General features: G+C 44.7%; 1 protein-coding gene across 4 annotated transcripts in view; it reads right to left on the minus strand.

Annotated features, from left to right (window-relative positions):
* Positions 1 to 12,916, minus strand: part of TPM4 (tropomyosin 4) — a 130,537-nt gene that overhangs the window by 24,355 nt on the left and 93,266 nt on the right. The gene's annotated exons all lie outside the window — the stretch shown is intronic.

Genomic DNA, 12,916 nt, shown 5'->3' on the forward strand with positions numbered 1-12,916 from the left:
GTTTGAGAGTGGTTGAGTGTCATCCACCGATCCCCCATAAAAATGTGTCATCCACAGATCCCCCATAAAAATGTGTCATCCACAGATCCCCCATAAAAATGTGTCATCCACAGATCCCCCATAACAGTGTGTCATCCACAGATTCCCCCCCCCATAACACTGTAACAGTAAACCTTGTGCTTTTCAGGTGTTTTTTCTTAAATGTGCCAGGGGAAGATTGCTAGGGCAGATTAGAACAGGTAGTGTAGTTAGTGTTAGTGTAGGGTCCTGCTTAAAGGGAAACTGTCACCAGTTTTATGGTGTCCTAACTAAGGGTAACATAAATAAGTGACTGATTCTCTTAGCACAATGCTGGGTCACTTTCTTTAATTGACCCAGTCAATCTGCCAACATCTTGTATTGAAAAGCTCCAGCTGATAATGATGAGTCCTGAATATTCATGAGCTCCTGACTCTCCCCACTCATCTGCTGCTGAATGACAGTTTTTTTTCCATATGAACCAGCAGCTGGTGGGCAGGGGAGTGGCTATAGCTCTGAATTAAATATACGCTGGACTCACTGACATCACGCTGGACTCAAATCAGCTCATCAGCATGCGGCATCTTTGTGTGTATATTATGAGGTAACCATCTGTCACACCAGTAAGTGAATACATCTAAGGCACTGTTTTGTAGTTAATGATTGTATATAATTAGTTAGATTATAATCAAATATCCACATGACAGGTTCCCTTTAAAGGGTCTACCTTGTCGTGGTAGCAGGCTTCATATTATTTGGTCAAAAAATAATTCCTTACTGAAATCACAGATTATCACTTTTTACTGTCTTTGTAGTTGTAAAAAAAATATGAAATTGGGGGTAGAGGGGGGCCGGGAGGTGGAGTCAGGACGGATTCTAAAGGGGCGCGGTAGGAGGGGGGGGGGGGGCCCAGGCCTTGAGCTGTGTAAGGGGCCCCAAAATTTCTGATGGCAGCCCTGCATGTTGGTGTCTACATCAGTTCCAGAAGAGTTAATGGTACAAGGGACAACCATGTGAAATACCACTCCATGTAGAGAGGAGGCTCCTCTTTTTTTGGGACCACTACAGTCCCATCTGCCGCCCCCTATAATCCATTATTTATCACCTATCCTGTAGTGATTATTTAAGGGGTTCTAGCATGAAAATTATCTTCAGAAAAAAAAGCACAAGACACTAGTGAAAACCACACACAGGAGAGCCCTAAATCCGCTCCCTACAATGCTTACACCCATTTTCACCATCCCTGGTTTTGCAGTTCACCATTTGGATTCTTTTTTGTAACACTGGAAATGCCCATGAATGCTTAAAAGGGTTTTCCTCTGGATAGGTTATCAGTATCTGATCGGTGGAGTCCAACAAGAGGGCCCCCACCAATAGGCTATCTGAAAAGGCAGTAGCGTTCACAGTAGCGTTGCGGCCTTCTCACAGCTTTTCCAGTGACGGTAAGTTAATCGATCATGTGGCCTAGGTGCAGCTCAGCCCCATAAAAGTGAAGTTCCAGGTGTTGCACCCCCACTGATAGGACACTAATGACCTATCCAGAGGATCCTGGAAAACACTTAGGCCTCTTACACACGGGCATCCCGGATTTGCTCCAGATGCGTCGCGTGTGCATTGCAGGAAATGCGCTCTAGTAGGCACGCAATTGCAGTCGGTTTTGATGTTCAGTTTTTTCCACGCAAGTGCAATGCGTTTTGCATCTGATCCCGGGACCCCCGCCGATCAGCTGTTTGAGAAGTCAGCGGCGCTCCAGCAGCATCGCGGCGTTCTCACTGTTTACCGCCGGCCCACTGACGTCACGACTAGTATCAACTAGCGTGGGCGGGGCTAATCTCCATTCAAGTGAACAGAGCTTAGCCCCGCCCAGGCCAGTGATACTAGTCGTAACGTCACTCAGCCAGCGGTAAACAGTGAGAAGGCTGCGGCGCTACTGGAGCGCCACTGCCTTCTCAAACAGCTGATCGGCGCGGGTCCTGGGTGTCGGACCCCCACCGATCAGAAGCTGATGAGTTATCCAGATCATCAGTTAAAACAAAGTGCAGAACCCCTTTAATGTGATACCCAGACTTCTTCACTGAAGTTCGGGTTTGAGTTAGGTGTTCTAGTCATTTTATTAATTTTCCGTTATAACATGGTTATAATGGAAAATAATAGCATTCTGAATACAGAATGCTTAGTAAAATGTTGCTTGAGGGGTTAAACAATAAAAATAAATTAACTCACCTCATCCTGTTGTTCATGCAGCCGGCATAGTCTTCTTTCAGTACCTGCAAAAAGGACCTTTGATGACATAATCGCACTCACCACGTGGTGAGCGTGAAGTCAGCGCAGGTCCTGCTGAATGAAGATAGTCAAAGGTTTTTTAGCAGGTCTTGAAAGAAGAAAAGACAATGCCGGCTGCGTGAACAAGAGGATGAGGAGAGTTCATTTTTTCATTTATTTTTTTAACCCCTCAAGCCACATTTTAGTAAGCATTCTGTATTAAGAATGCTATTATTTTAGCTTATAACCATGTTATAAGGGAAAATACAGTGATTAGACTTTAATGGGGTTGCTCATCCCCATCATCTCCTAGCAACCATGCGTGAAAATCGCACCGCATCTGCACTTGCTTGCGATTTTCAAGCAGACCCATTCATTTGATGCGTGAAAAATCACCGGTGATCTGAACAGCCCCATTGAAGTGAATGGGTCCGGGTTCAGTGCGGGTGCAATGCGCTCACCTCACACATTGCGCCTGTGTGAAAGGGGCCTTAAGGATACGTTCACAGTAGCACTAAGGCTTTCACGCTAGCGTTTTTGTTGGATCCGACAGGGATCAGCATAAACGCTTCAGTTACTGATAATACAAACGCCTGCATCCGTTCTGAATGGATCCAGTTGTATTACTTTTAACATACCCAAGATGGATCCGTCATGAACTCCATTGAAAGTCAACGGGGGACGGATCCGGTTTCTATTGTGTCAGATAATGTCAGAGTTAAGCATCCCAGAACAGAAAGCAAACCGCAGCATACTGTGGATTGTTCTCCGGTATGAGAACGGAATGCATTTGGGAGCATTCCATTCTGTTCAGTTACGTTTTGTTCTCATTGACAATGAATGGGGACAAAACGGAAGTTTTTTTTCCCCCAGTATTGATACCCTATGACGGATCTCAATACTGGAAAATAGAAATGCTAGTGTGAAAGTAGCCCTAATCTGGTAGTCTGAACCGACAGGCTGCTCCGACATAAATGCCAGATCTCAGATGGAGCACATTATAGTCAATGGCATCCGGCAGTACACAGTCATATGTGGCACTGCTGCATCCAGTGAGCTCTGCTCGTCTAATCCTCAGACCAGAATTCCCACGTAACTGAACAGCCATACATACATCTTTGTACGTCCTAAAGGCCTCCTCTCTCCTGTTTCTAAGTGATGTAAGGCAGGAAAGGGTGACTACGGGCTGGGCCAAGGTCATGCAGTTAGCATTTAGCACAGGCTTTCCCTCCATGTGCACTAAAAGTCACTTGCTGGAAAACCTCTAGCCCTCAGTCTGATTACATATTCTCCCCTCCATAAAGAAATATTAGCAATAGACAATCTGACTAGGTAATACAGCAAGCAATAAAAATTACCCACAAACATTTTTTGTTCTCAATTACTGAAGGTTTAGGTGAGCAGAATCTAGGATTGGTGAACATTAGCAAGCAGGTGGACCATCTACAAGACCTGTATCAGCCATGCCTCCTGCATACTAAATAAAGACCAATAAAAAAAAATACTGCGTGTACGGAAAACTCTCGGTAGACGACCTACTATACAATTACAGCAGGAAAGGGTGCGTCTGCCGGATACTGTATCCCCAGGCTCCAAACACAACCCTGCTGCCCACTTTCAGATAGAAGCATTACCGATTTCCACAACTGTAGAATTAATAAAGTATGAGGTTTACCAACATATATTTTGAAGCATCTGTATACATAGAAGCAGATTGTGCATTACACTTACACGCTCCACTGACCCTTCATGGGAGGATAGGAAGTCCTTAAAGGAGCTTTCCAGCTCTACAAAAGTGATGACCCAACCTTAGGATAAGCCATCAATACCAGATTGGTGAAGTAAGAAGTCTTAGCACCATCAAGTAGAGCCACTACTAAGGACTTTTTCACACGACCGTGTGTGTCCTGTGGCCATATTGCGGCCCGCATACGGTGGGTCCGCAATACATGGGGCACTTGCAGTGTGCATTCCGCATGATGGATGCGGACCCATTCACTTGAATGGGTCCGCAAATCCGGAGATGCGGTGCGGAACGGAAGCACTATGGAGTGCTTCTGTGGGGTCCTGTTCCGTTCTGCAAAAAGATAGAACAAGTTCTATCTTTTTGCGGAACGGACGGACCGCAAACCCCATTGAAGTGAATGGGTCTGTGATCCACGGTCAGTGCCCATGCATTGCAGACCGCAATTTGCAGTCCACAGCACGGGCACACAGCCTTTACGTTCGTGAGCAAGAGGCCTAAAGGTGCAGGGCATCATCACATAATGATGGCCTATCCTAAGGACAGACCATCAGTGTTGTAGACCTGAAGAATCAAAGTAATTTACAAATCCTGTCTAATATTTACACCAGGCATTTAGACTCCCTTTGTATAAAAGCCATGAAGCTTGTGTGGTGAGAAAAATAAAAAAATAGAAAAACCCTGTTTAAGGATACTTTCACACTAGCGTTATTCTTTTCCTGCCAAAATCCCGAAACAATACCGCACTTGCCGGATTAATTTCCATAAAGATGTATTAATGCCGGATTCTTGTGTCCCGGTCTGCGCATGCGCCGAGCTTTTTATCTTTGAAAAAATTTAAATAGCGGACCCGTTATTTCAGATTAGACGGAACTGGTATATCACCGGATCTGGAAAAAAAAAAAGCTATCCGTTTGTACACAGCTTGCCGGATGCGGCAAGCAGTTCTGTTGCCGGAAAGGCCTGCAGGAGTCTAACAACACTAGTGTGAAAGTACCCTAATGCCTCACGTAAACACCCATGTCCGTATTGTGATCCGCAAAATACAGGCACCTTCCGCGTACAATATTTTCTCAGTCCCATTACTAGAATTGACTTGTCTGCAATAATTTGCAGAACAGACAGCACACAAGAGGACATCTATATGCTTTCAATGTGGACCCATAGAAAAGAATTGGTCCATGTGCAATGCGCAATAAATGTGACAGGACGCGGATACAAAATAGTGGAAGGCATGTACACAAAATGATGACAGGCACGTACACTAGTTGTTTGCTGCAAATTGCATGTAAATTCTGATGCATTTAGCTTAGAAAGTCTCCCCCAGTCTATTTTACTGCCATTTTAGGGGGGGGGGGGGGGGGGCGGTTTCCAATAGCAGGTTGCTCAAGTGGCAAACTTAAAAGGGCAATATCTCATGTATAGACCTCAATCCTAATGCTTGTGTGATCCAAGTTGTCGATTTTAATGGTGTTTGTGTTCTGAATCTAATTACACAATTTAAAATTGACAATTAGCCTGAATGCATCACAAAAACTGTGTGGCAGATTCCCGTTTTTTTCCTTTACATTTTTCTCAGCATTTACAGGGTAAAAGTTGTGCGGTTGTTCACAATAACCAAAGATGAGAAAACCTCCATGCTGCATCACAGCATGCGTCTTTTCTTTACACTTTACCTTCCTTTTAGGACTACTTTGGGCTGTGGCTTGAAAAGTAGCATCATAAACTGAATCAAAATTGGAAACTGCATGTGCGATCTCAGCCTAAGGCCTCATGCACACGACTGTTTTATAACGTGTCCGTTGTTCCGTTTTTTCGTGATTTTCTGCGGACCCATTGACTTTCAATGGGTCCGTTGAAAACTCGGCTAATGCACAGTTTGTCATCCGCGTCCGTGATCCGTGGTTCCAGTCCGTCCAAAAAAATATAACCTGTCCTATTTTTTTTCCCCGAAAACGTTTCACGGACCCATTCAAGTCAATGGGACCGTGAAAAAACGCGGAGGCACACAAGATTGTCTTCCGCGTCCGTTTTTTTCCTATCATTTGCATGGCAAACTTGACTTAGACTTTTTTTTACTTTCCTTCAGGTCTGGTGATCCTCCAAAAATAAAGGAAGACACACAAACAAAAACAGAAACGGATCACGGAACAACGGAACCCCATTTTGCGGAACGGAACAAAACAACGGTCGTGTGCATGAGGCCTATGGCCCCTTTCACACGGGCTAGATTTTCGCGCGGGTGCAAAGCGTGACGTGAACGCATAGCACCCGCACTGAATCCTGACCTTTATCTCACTGTGATTTTGTAGTAAAAAGATCACAGAGAGGCACCGAGCATTATCAATCATGTTACTGCTCCGTGTCTCTGCTGTCCAGAACGGGGCTTGGCTGTCTTACACGCAGCGGATTAAACGCTCGTGTAAAGGAGCCCTAAAGGTTTCTAGGATTTTGGCGCTCGTGCTTTTAACAAAAAAATAATAAACGCCAGAATAAGCTCTTGGGGGTCATTTATCAAACTGGTGTAAAGTAGAACTGGCTTAGTTGCCCATAGCAACCAATCAGATTCCACCTTTCACTTTGGACAGATACTTTGGAAAATGAAAGGTGAAATCTGATTGGTTGCTATGGGCAACTAAGCCAGTTCTACTTTACACCAGTTTGATAAATGACCCTCTTTATTTGCCACTTGTGGTTTTTCTCTGGCGTTGTCTGCAGAGTCCTACATTTACTAATCATAAAAATGGTGCAAGCTTATACAGGCTGTCTATGCCTCAGCGAAATGTATCACAGGGGCTAAGGCTGGATGATAAATCTGGTGCAGGAATAGACACTTCACTTTGACTCTATACCAACTATTGGTTGGCTTACTTTGAGCTAGACTTATGCCAGAATTGTGGTGCAAAAGGGCGCATCTCAGGCTGACCCCCTTTCCTTCGACACGCTGCTCCTTTCTGCTAAGCTGCACCCCTCGTCGAGCATGTTGCAAAAAAGTTTAGAAACTCTAAATGTGTCACTTTGTGTCATTTTTTATTGTGTGAAAAAAAAAAACTGAGAATGGGTGTCCGCTCTAACAAAGTACTCCATTGTCTGTAGGTGTAGGCTGCACACGGTGTTCGGGGTGGACTCCACAAGGCAGCAGGTGTGAATATTAACCAGGATCAATACACAACATGCAACGGATACATAGAAGTAAAGCTATGGTGCAGGCCTTTAGGAGACCGATGTGCTGCCCATGTACTGCCATTTTGCACTTGCTTAAAGGGAACAAAAAATTAGCTATTGCTTAAATCATGTTTTTGAGTTAAACTTTTTTTCTTTTTTTTCCCCATGTTACTATACAGTGTAGTGTAATTACAAGTGCTTAACTAATTCAAGTGAATGGAGCGAGTACTTACATTAGTTTCAAGATGACGCATAGTGTAATGAAGAAGAAGCAGTTCTCGCATGGTGCGCCACCTCCTCTGTGGCAGTGGCAGGTATCGGACTCCCGCCAATCAGATGATGACCTAGCCTGGAGGTTAGGTCATCAATATAAAACTCCTGACAACCCCATTAGGCCTCTTTCACACGGGCGTCGCAGGTGAGGGCTGGATGCGATGCAGGTGCATTCAGGGAAAATCGTGCGAGCAGGCACACAATTTCAGTCAGTTTTGACTGCGATTGCGTTCTGTTGTTCAGTTTTTTCCGCACGAGTGCAATGCGTTTTGCACGCACGTGAGAAAAAAACTGAATGTGGTACCCAGACCCGAACTTCTTGACAGAAGTTCGGGTTCGGTGTTCTTTAGATTTCATTATTTTCCATTATAACATGGTTATAATGGAAAATAATAGCATTCTTTAGTACACAATGCTAAGTAGAATGTCAACTAAGGGTTAAAAAAATAATAAAAACATAACTCTCCTCAACCACTTGATCGTGCAGCCGGGATCCTCTTTGTTCTTCTTCAAAGACCTGCAAAAGGACCTTCACTGACGTCATCGCGTTCACCACATGGTGAGCGCGATTATGTCACCAAAGGAGCTTTTGCAAGTCCTTGAAGAAGAACAAAGAGGATCCCGGCTGCACGATCAAGTGGTTGAGGAGAGTTATGTTTTTATTATTTTTTAACCCTTCGTTGACATTATACTTAGCATTCTGTATTAAGAAGGTTATAATGGAAAATAATAGCAATGTTATAATGGAAAATAAAGTAAATGGGGTCCCGGATCATATATTCCTTGTCTCCTTAGCAACCATGCGCAAAAATCGATTTTCATTCATTTCTATGGAGCCGGTGTAGCGTGAAAGACGCAGAATATAGAACATGCTGCGATTTTCACGCAACGCACAAGTGATGCGTGAAAAACATCACTCACGTACACAGCCCCATTGAAATGAATAGGTCTGGATTCAGTGCGGGTGGAATGCGTTCACCTCACGCACTGCACCCCCACGGAATACTCGCCCGTGTGAAAGGGGCCTTAAGAGCAGCTACGTGAGCAATAGACACAATGGGCAGGAACTGACTCATTGACTTGACTATGGGAGTTTTCTAGGCATGCTCTGTGCAGAAGTCAGGAGGGAGCTCTGTGTGTGTGTGTGTGTGTGTGTGTATATATTTTTTTTTTTTAAGGATCTATTAGACCAGCGGATGTCATACAGATCACGATAAACAATTGAAGATGTAGCAACTCCTTAACGACGAAAATGTCACTTATTATACAGATAATCCTTGCAGTTTAAAAAGGGGACCCAGGCTATAAGGGCTTATGGACATACAAAGAGGATAACTCTACACCCACCCGAAACCCCAAGAGTAAAAATTCTTTACTGATGCTTAAAAAGGTTGCTGAGGTGACCACTTTCCCCCCGGCGATGCCTGTTAGGCACGTGTATACACTAGGCCTTAGCTCGGCCACATCCATGGTGACGTAACATCAGATGGCTTCATCACCCAGGTGCTGCAGGCCACAGTGACATTTACAGTATTCATAGTGATGTCACATCCTGTGGAAGCCATGATGACACGGCTATGCTACATTACATCACTCTGGATGTGGCATTGCAGAGTTTTTGCCCACTGGCTGTTACAAAGATTAAATATCTTTGTAATTTAAAAAATATATATTTTTAAAAGGGTATATTCCCATAACCCATGCATGTGATGCGGAACCAATCCCACTGAGACAAATAGAAATTATTTTCAGAAACATTTCTGCAAAAAAACGTAGGGTCCCTTTAGATGGGACAATTCCGCAGACGATTGCTGGAAAGGAAGTGTTCCTTCCAGGCAATCGCCTGCTTGTCAGTGGGGGAGACCGCTGCATTTACATGCAGCAATCTTCTCCACAGTATAGGGAGGAGTGATCGCTAATGCCATAGCCTGTTTGCTGATTTAGTGCATTTCGCTCGTTCATCGGGTAATCGGCAGCACCTTTACACCGCCAGATAATCGCTAACCAGCATTCCTATGAACGCTTGTTAGCCATTATCTGGCAAATTCTAGTCTAGCTGTCCATACGCAGGTTGACCAAGTATGCAAGTGCCCTGAATGGGAAGAGGCGAGAAAGCTGCAAATCTAGCAGCAGATTATCTCCCAGTTGAAATCCAATTGCATGATCCTTATCTCCCCCAACACTTGCCATCATGGGAGAGTTGGAAGACCCCAATACACATGTGGTTTGGCCAACACCTGTCTAATGTGGATTGCCAGTTTATGACAACCAATTGCTCCTAACGTCTACTGGATTCTGTCCAGAGCTGGTCTAAAGATTCCACCAAGGTGATGAACCTGCATAAAGTGAGATGTGGGGCGTAGTGTGAAGGAAGCCCGTCCTGAAGTGACATTCACCGAGTAAATCAATCCCTTTTGTCTGGCTGAAGTCACATGCTGCACATTCTCCCATGGCCCAGGACGGTGAGTCATGTCTGCTCACTAATGAGTGAGCTCATGGAGGTGATTCACAGAGAGGAATGCCCTGCTATCTGCATGGACATACCACGTTGCTCATCTGCTAAGCTGTGCATTAATTGTTAAAGGGAACCAGTCTCCAGGAAAAGGCAGTGTAATCTGCAGGCAGCATGTTATAGATCAGGAGGAGCTGAGCAGATTGATTTATGGTTGCAGGTAAATATTCCGTAAAACTTGTAATTTATATATTTAAATCTTTACTCTTTCTGACTTCAGTTGTACACAGGGAGGTGTTATCAGTGGTTGATAGTAGGGATCGACCGATTATCGGAGTTACCGATATTATCGGCCAATATTCATGATTTTTAAAAAGTTATCGGTATCTGACCTTGCCAATAATGCGTCCAGCGCGCTATCACAGAACATGAGCGCGCGGCTGTCAGCGTGCTCATGTTCCCTCAGCAGCACAGGGGAGAAGGAGTCACTCTCTCCCTCCCCCCTGTGCCTCGCTGCCAATGAGCAGAGACGGGAGGAGGAGGGGCGGGCGCACTGCGCCACCAATGATAATTAACATCTAATACAAATCACCCCCTTTCCCAATTTTACATATAAAACATATAAACAAATAAACATATCACATATTGCCACGTCTGAAAAGTCCAAACTATTAAAATAGATGGCGTCAAATTCATTGGTCACATGGCCTAGGCACAGCTCCGTTCTATTCTAGTGAATGGGCCCAGGCTGCAATACCAACCACAGGCCCTATACAATGTACCGCGCCATGCCTGGTAAGCTGTGAGGAGACGGCAGTAATCACCAGAGCGCCATTGCCTCTTCATACAGCAGGGGTGCCAGGAGTCAGGACTAGGAATGAGCGGCGCAAACTTCGGATCCTAGATCCAAAGTCGCTTCAGTCAAAACTTTGGATTAATGCTGTACGGAGATCCGTCTCCGTACAGCATTAAAATGTACGGCCTCCGATGAGGCGAAGTCAGTTATTCCAGCTGTGTCCATTTTGCAGACCGCAAACCGTGGATCCACAAGACACGGGCACTTACCGTGTGCACCCCACATCAGTGTTGACCCACTGACTTCGATGGGTTCACGATCTGCAAGATGCAGCCAAAGATAGGACATGTCTTGTCTTTTGCTGAACTGAGGCACAGACCCAGAAGCACAAAAGCTCTTTTGGAAAGTAATGTTCATATATTAGACACTGAGAAAAGAACGATGAGCAATAATTACTACAATCTGTGGGTGACTACTCCACATGTCCTTGCTCCTGTGACAACCAGCATAGCAAAGTTTCTCTTTCTTTATGTCCAAGGCTACTTTCACACTGGCATTTTGGCTTTCCGTTTGCGAGATCCGTTCAGGGCTCTCACAAGAGGTCCAAAACGGATCAGTTTTCTATGATACAATATGGCACAATAGAAAACGTATCCGTCCTCCATTGACTTTCAATGGTGTTCAAGACGGATCCGTCCTGGCTATGTTATATATAATACAAACGGATCCGTTCTGAACCGATGCAGATGGTTCTATTATCTGAATGGATCTGTGCAGATCCATGACTGTTCCGCACCAAATGCGTGTGAAAGTAGCCTAATACAGACAACTAGCTATACTTTCTGTAGGCTATAAAACATGTAGTAATAAAGATTTCATTATTATTATTATTATTTTTTAAACTTTTTTAGAATCAGCCGGTAAATGCAGCAAATGTGAACATTAAAGGGGTGACCCACTCCCATCTCCAGAACAGAGCCCCAGAAGTGAAGGAGCGCGCACTTCTCATGCACGGTGTGCTCTCAATTCATCACTATGGGAGATCTGAAAATAGCAGAGCTAGCGTGCTGTTTTAGGAGGTCTCCCAGCAGTAAATGGAGAGAGCACAAGCGTTGCCACCGCTCAATTCACTGCTGGAGATAGCCAGGCCACCACTCAAACTCCCATAGCATTGAATAAAGGGTGCTGGTGCATGTGTGGCTGCTCTCCATTCACATCGGGGGGCCTGTTCTGGAGATAGCAGCAGGTCCCAGAGCGATAATCAATATTCCAGATAAATCGTATGAAATAAACATTAATTCATAGAGCCAATGGCTGCTGCACGCAAGGAGCTTACAACCAAAGATACGTCTGCTGGATATGCCATAGACATCTGACAGATGGAGGTCCTCTCACTAGGTCACATCATGGATGACAGGGTTACTGAAGGGTGGAACTGGGATTAAGGGGGCATTTCCAATCCAACGACACATAGCTATGCCATAACATTATGACTGCTGGGAGTCTGATCCCGAACATGTAGCAGAAATGCTGTGGATTTTCCACTGAAGAATCACATTTCGGAAATTAAGCAACATTTACATAGTAGCAAAGTGGATGAGAATTGAGAAATCTCATCTGGGCACTAGTGGCATACCCTGGAGACATCAGCATGGAGTGAACCCAGGTGAAACAGGTCCATCTTTCAGGATCTAGTGTCTATAGAAGTTCTAATGTTACTTTTTTCCCATACTACGGTTGAGAGGACAAGGCGTGACATATAGGACATGATACAATAAGCCATGTACAGGCTTCAATCTACAGACGCTGTACAAGCCCCAGATCAAAGCCTGGACACGCTGAACAAGAGCAGGGTAACTTCCCAATGGGAAGAAAACTATTCCTACACCGTTCACTGACCAGTTCATTTTAGACCTGTACTAGAAACCCATTCCTCCCCCCCCCCCCCCCAAAATCGACATTAAAGTGATGTACCCCTATGTGTCTTTGGTAAAACACCAACACTGGCACCGGAGAAAAGGGGAGCAGCTGCTCATTGTCCACAGGACCTCTGGGGAGAAACGACTTGGTCTCAAACTAGTTTTGATACAGTTCCCGCAGTGTCTTGGAATAGAAATGGCATTAGGAAACATGGGATGGGCGACATCTCAGGTATCAAAATGTCTGAGGTCTAGCCACCTTAAAGGGAATGTCCATTATGTAGGAG

Source organism: Bufo bufo, chromosome 2 (genome assembly GCF_905171765.1).
Source record: "Bufo bufo chromosome 2, aBufBuf1.1, whole genome shotgun sequence".
NCBI classification, from domain to species: domain Eukaryota; kingdom Metazoa; phylum Chordata; class Amphibia; order Anura; family Bufonidae; genus Bufo; species Bufo bufo.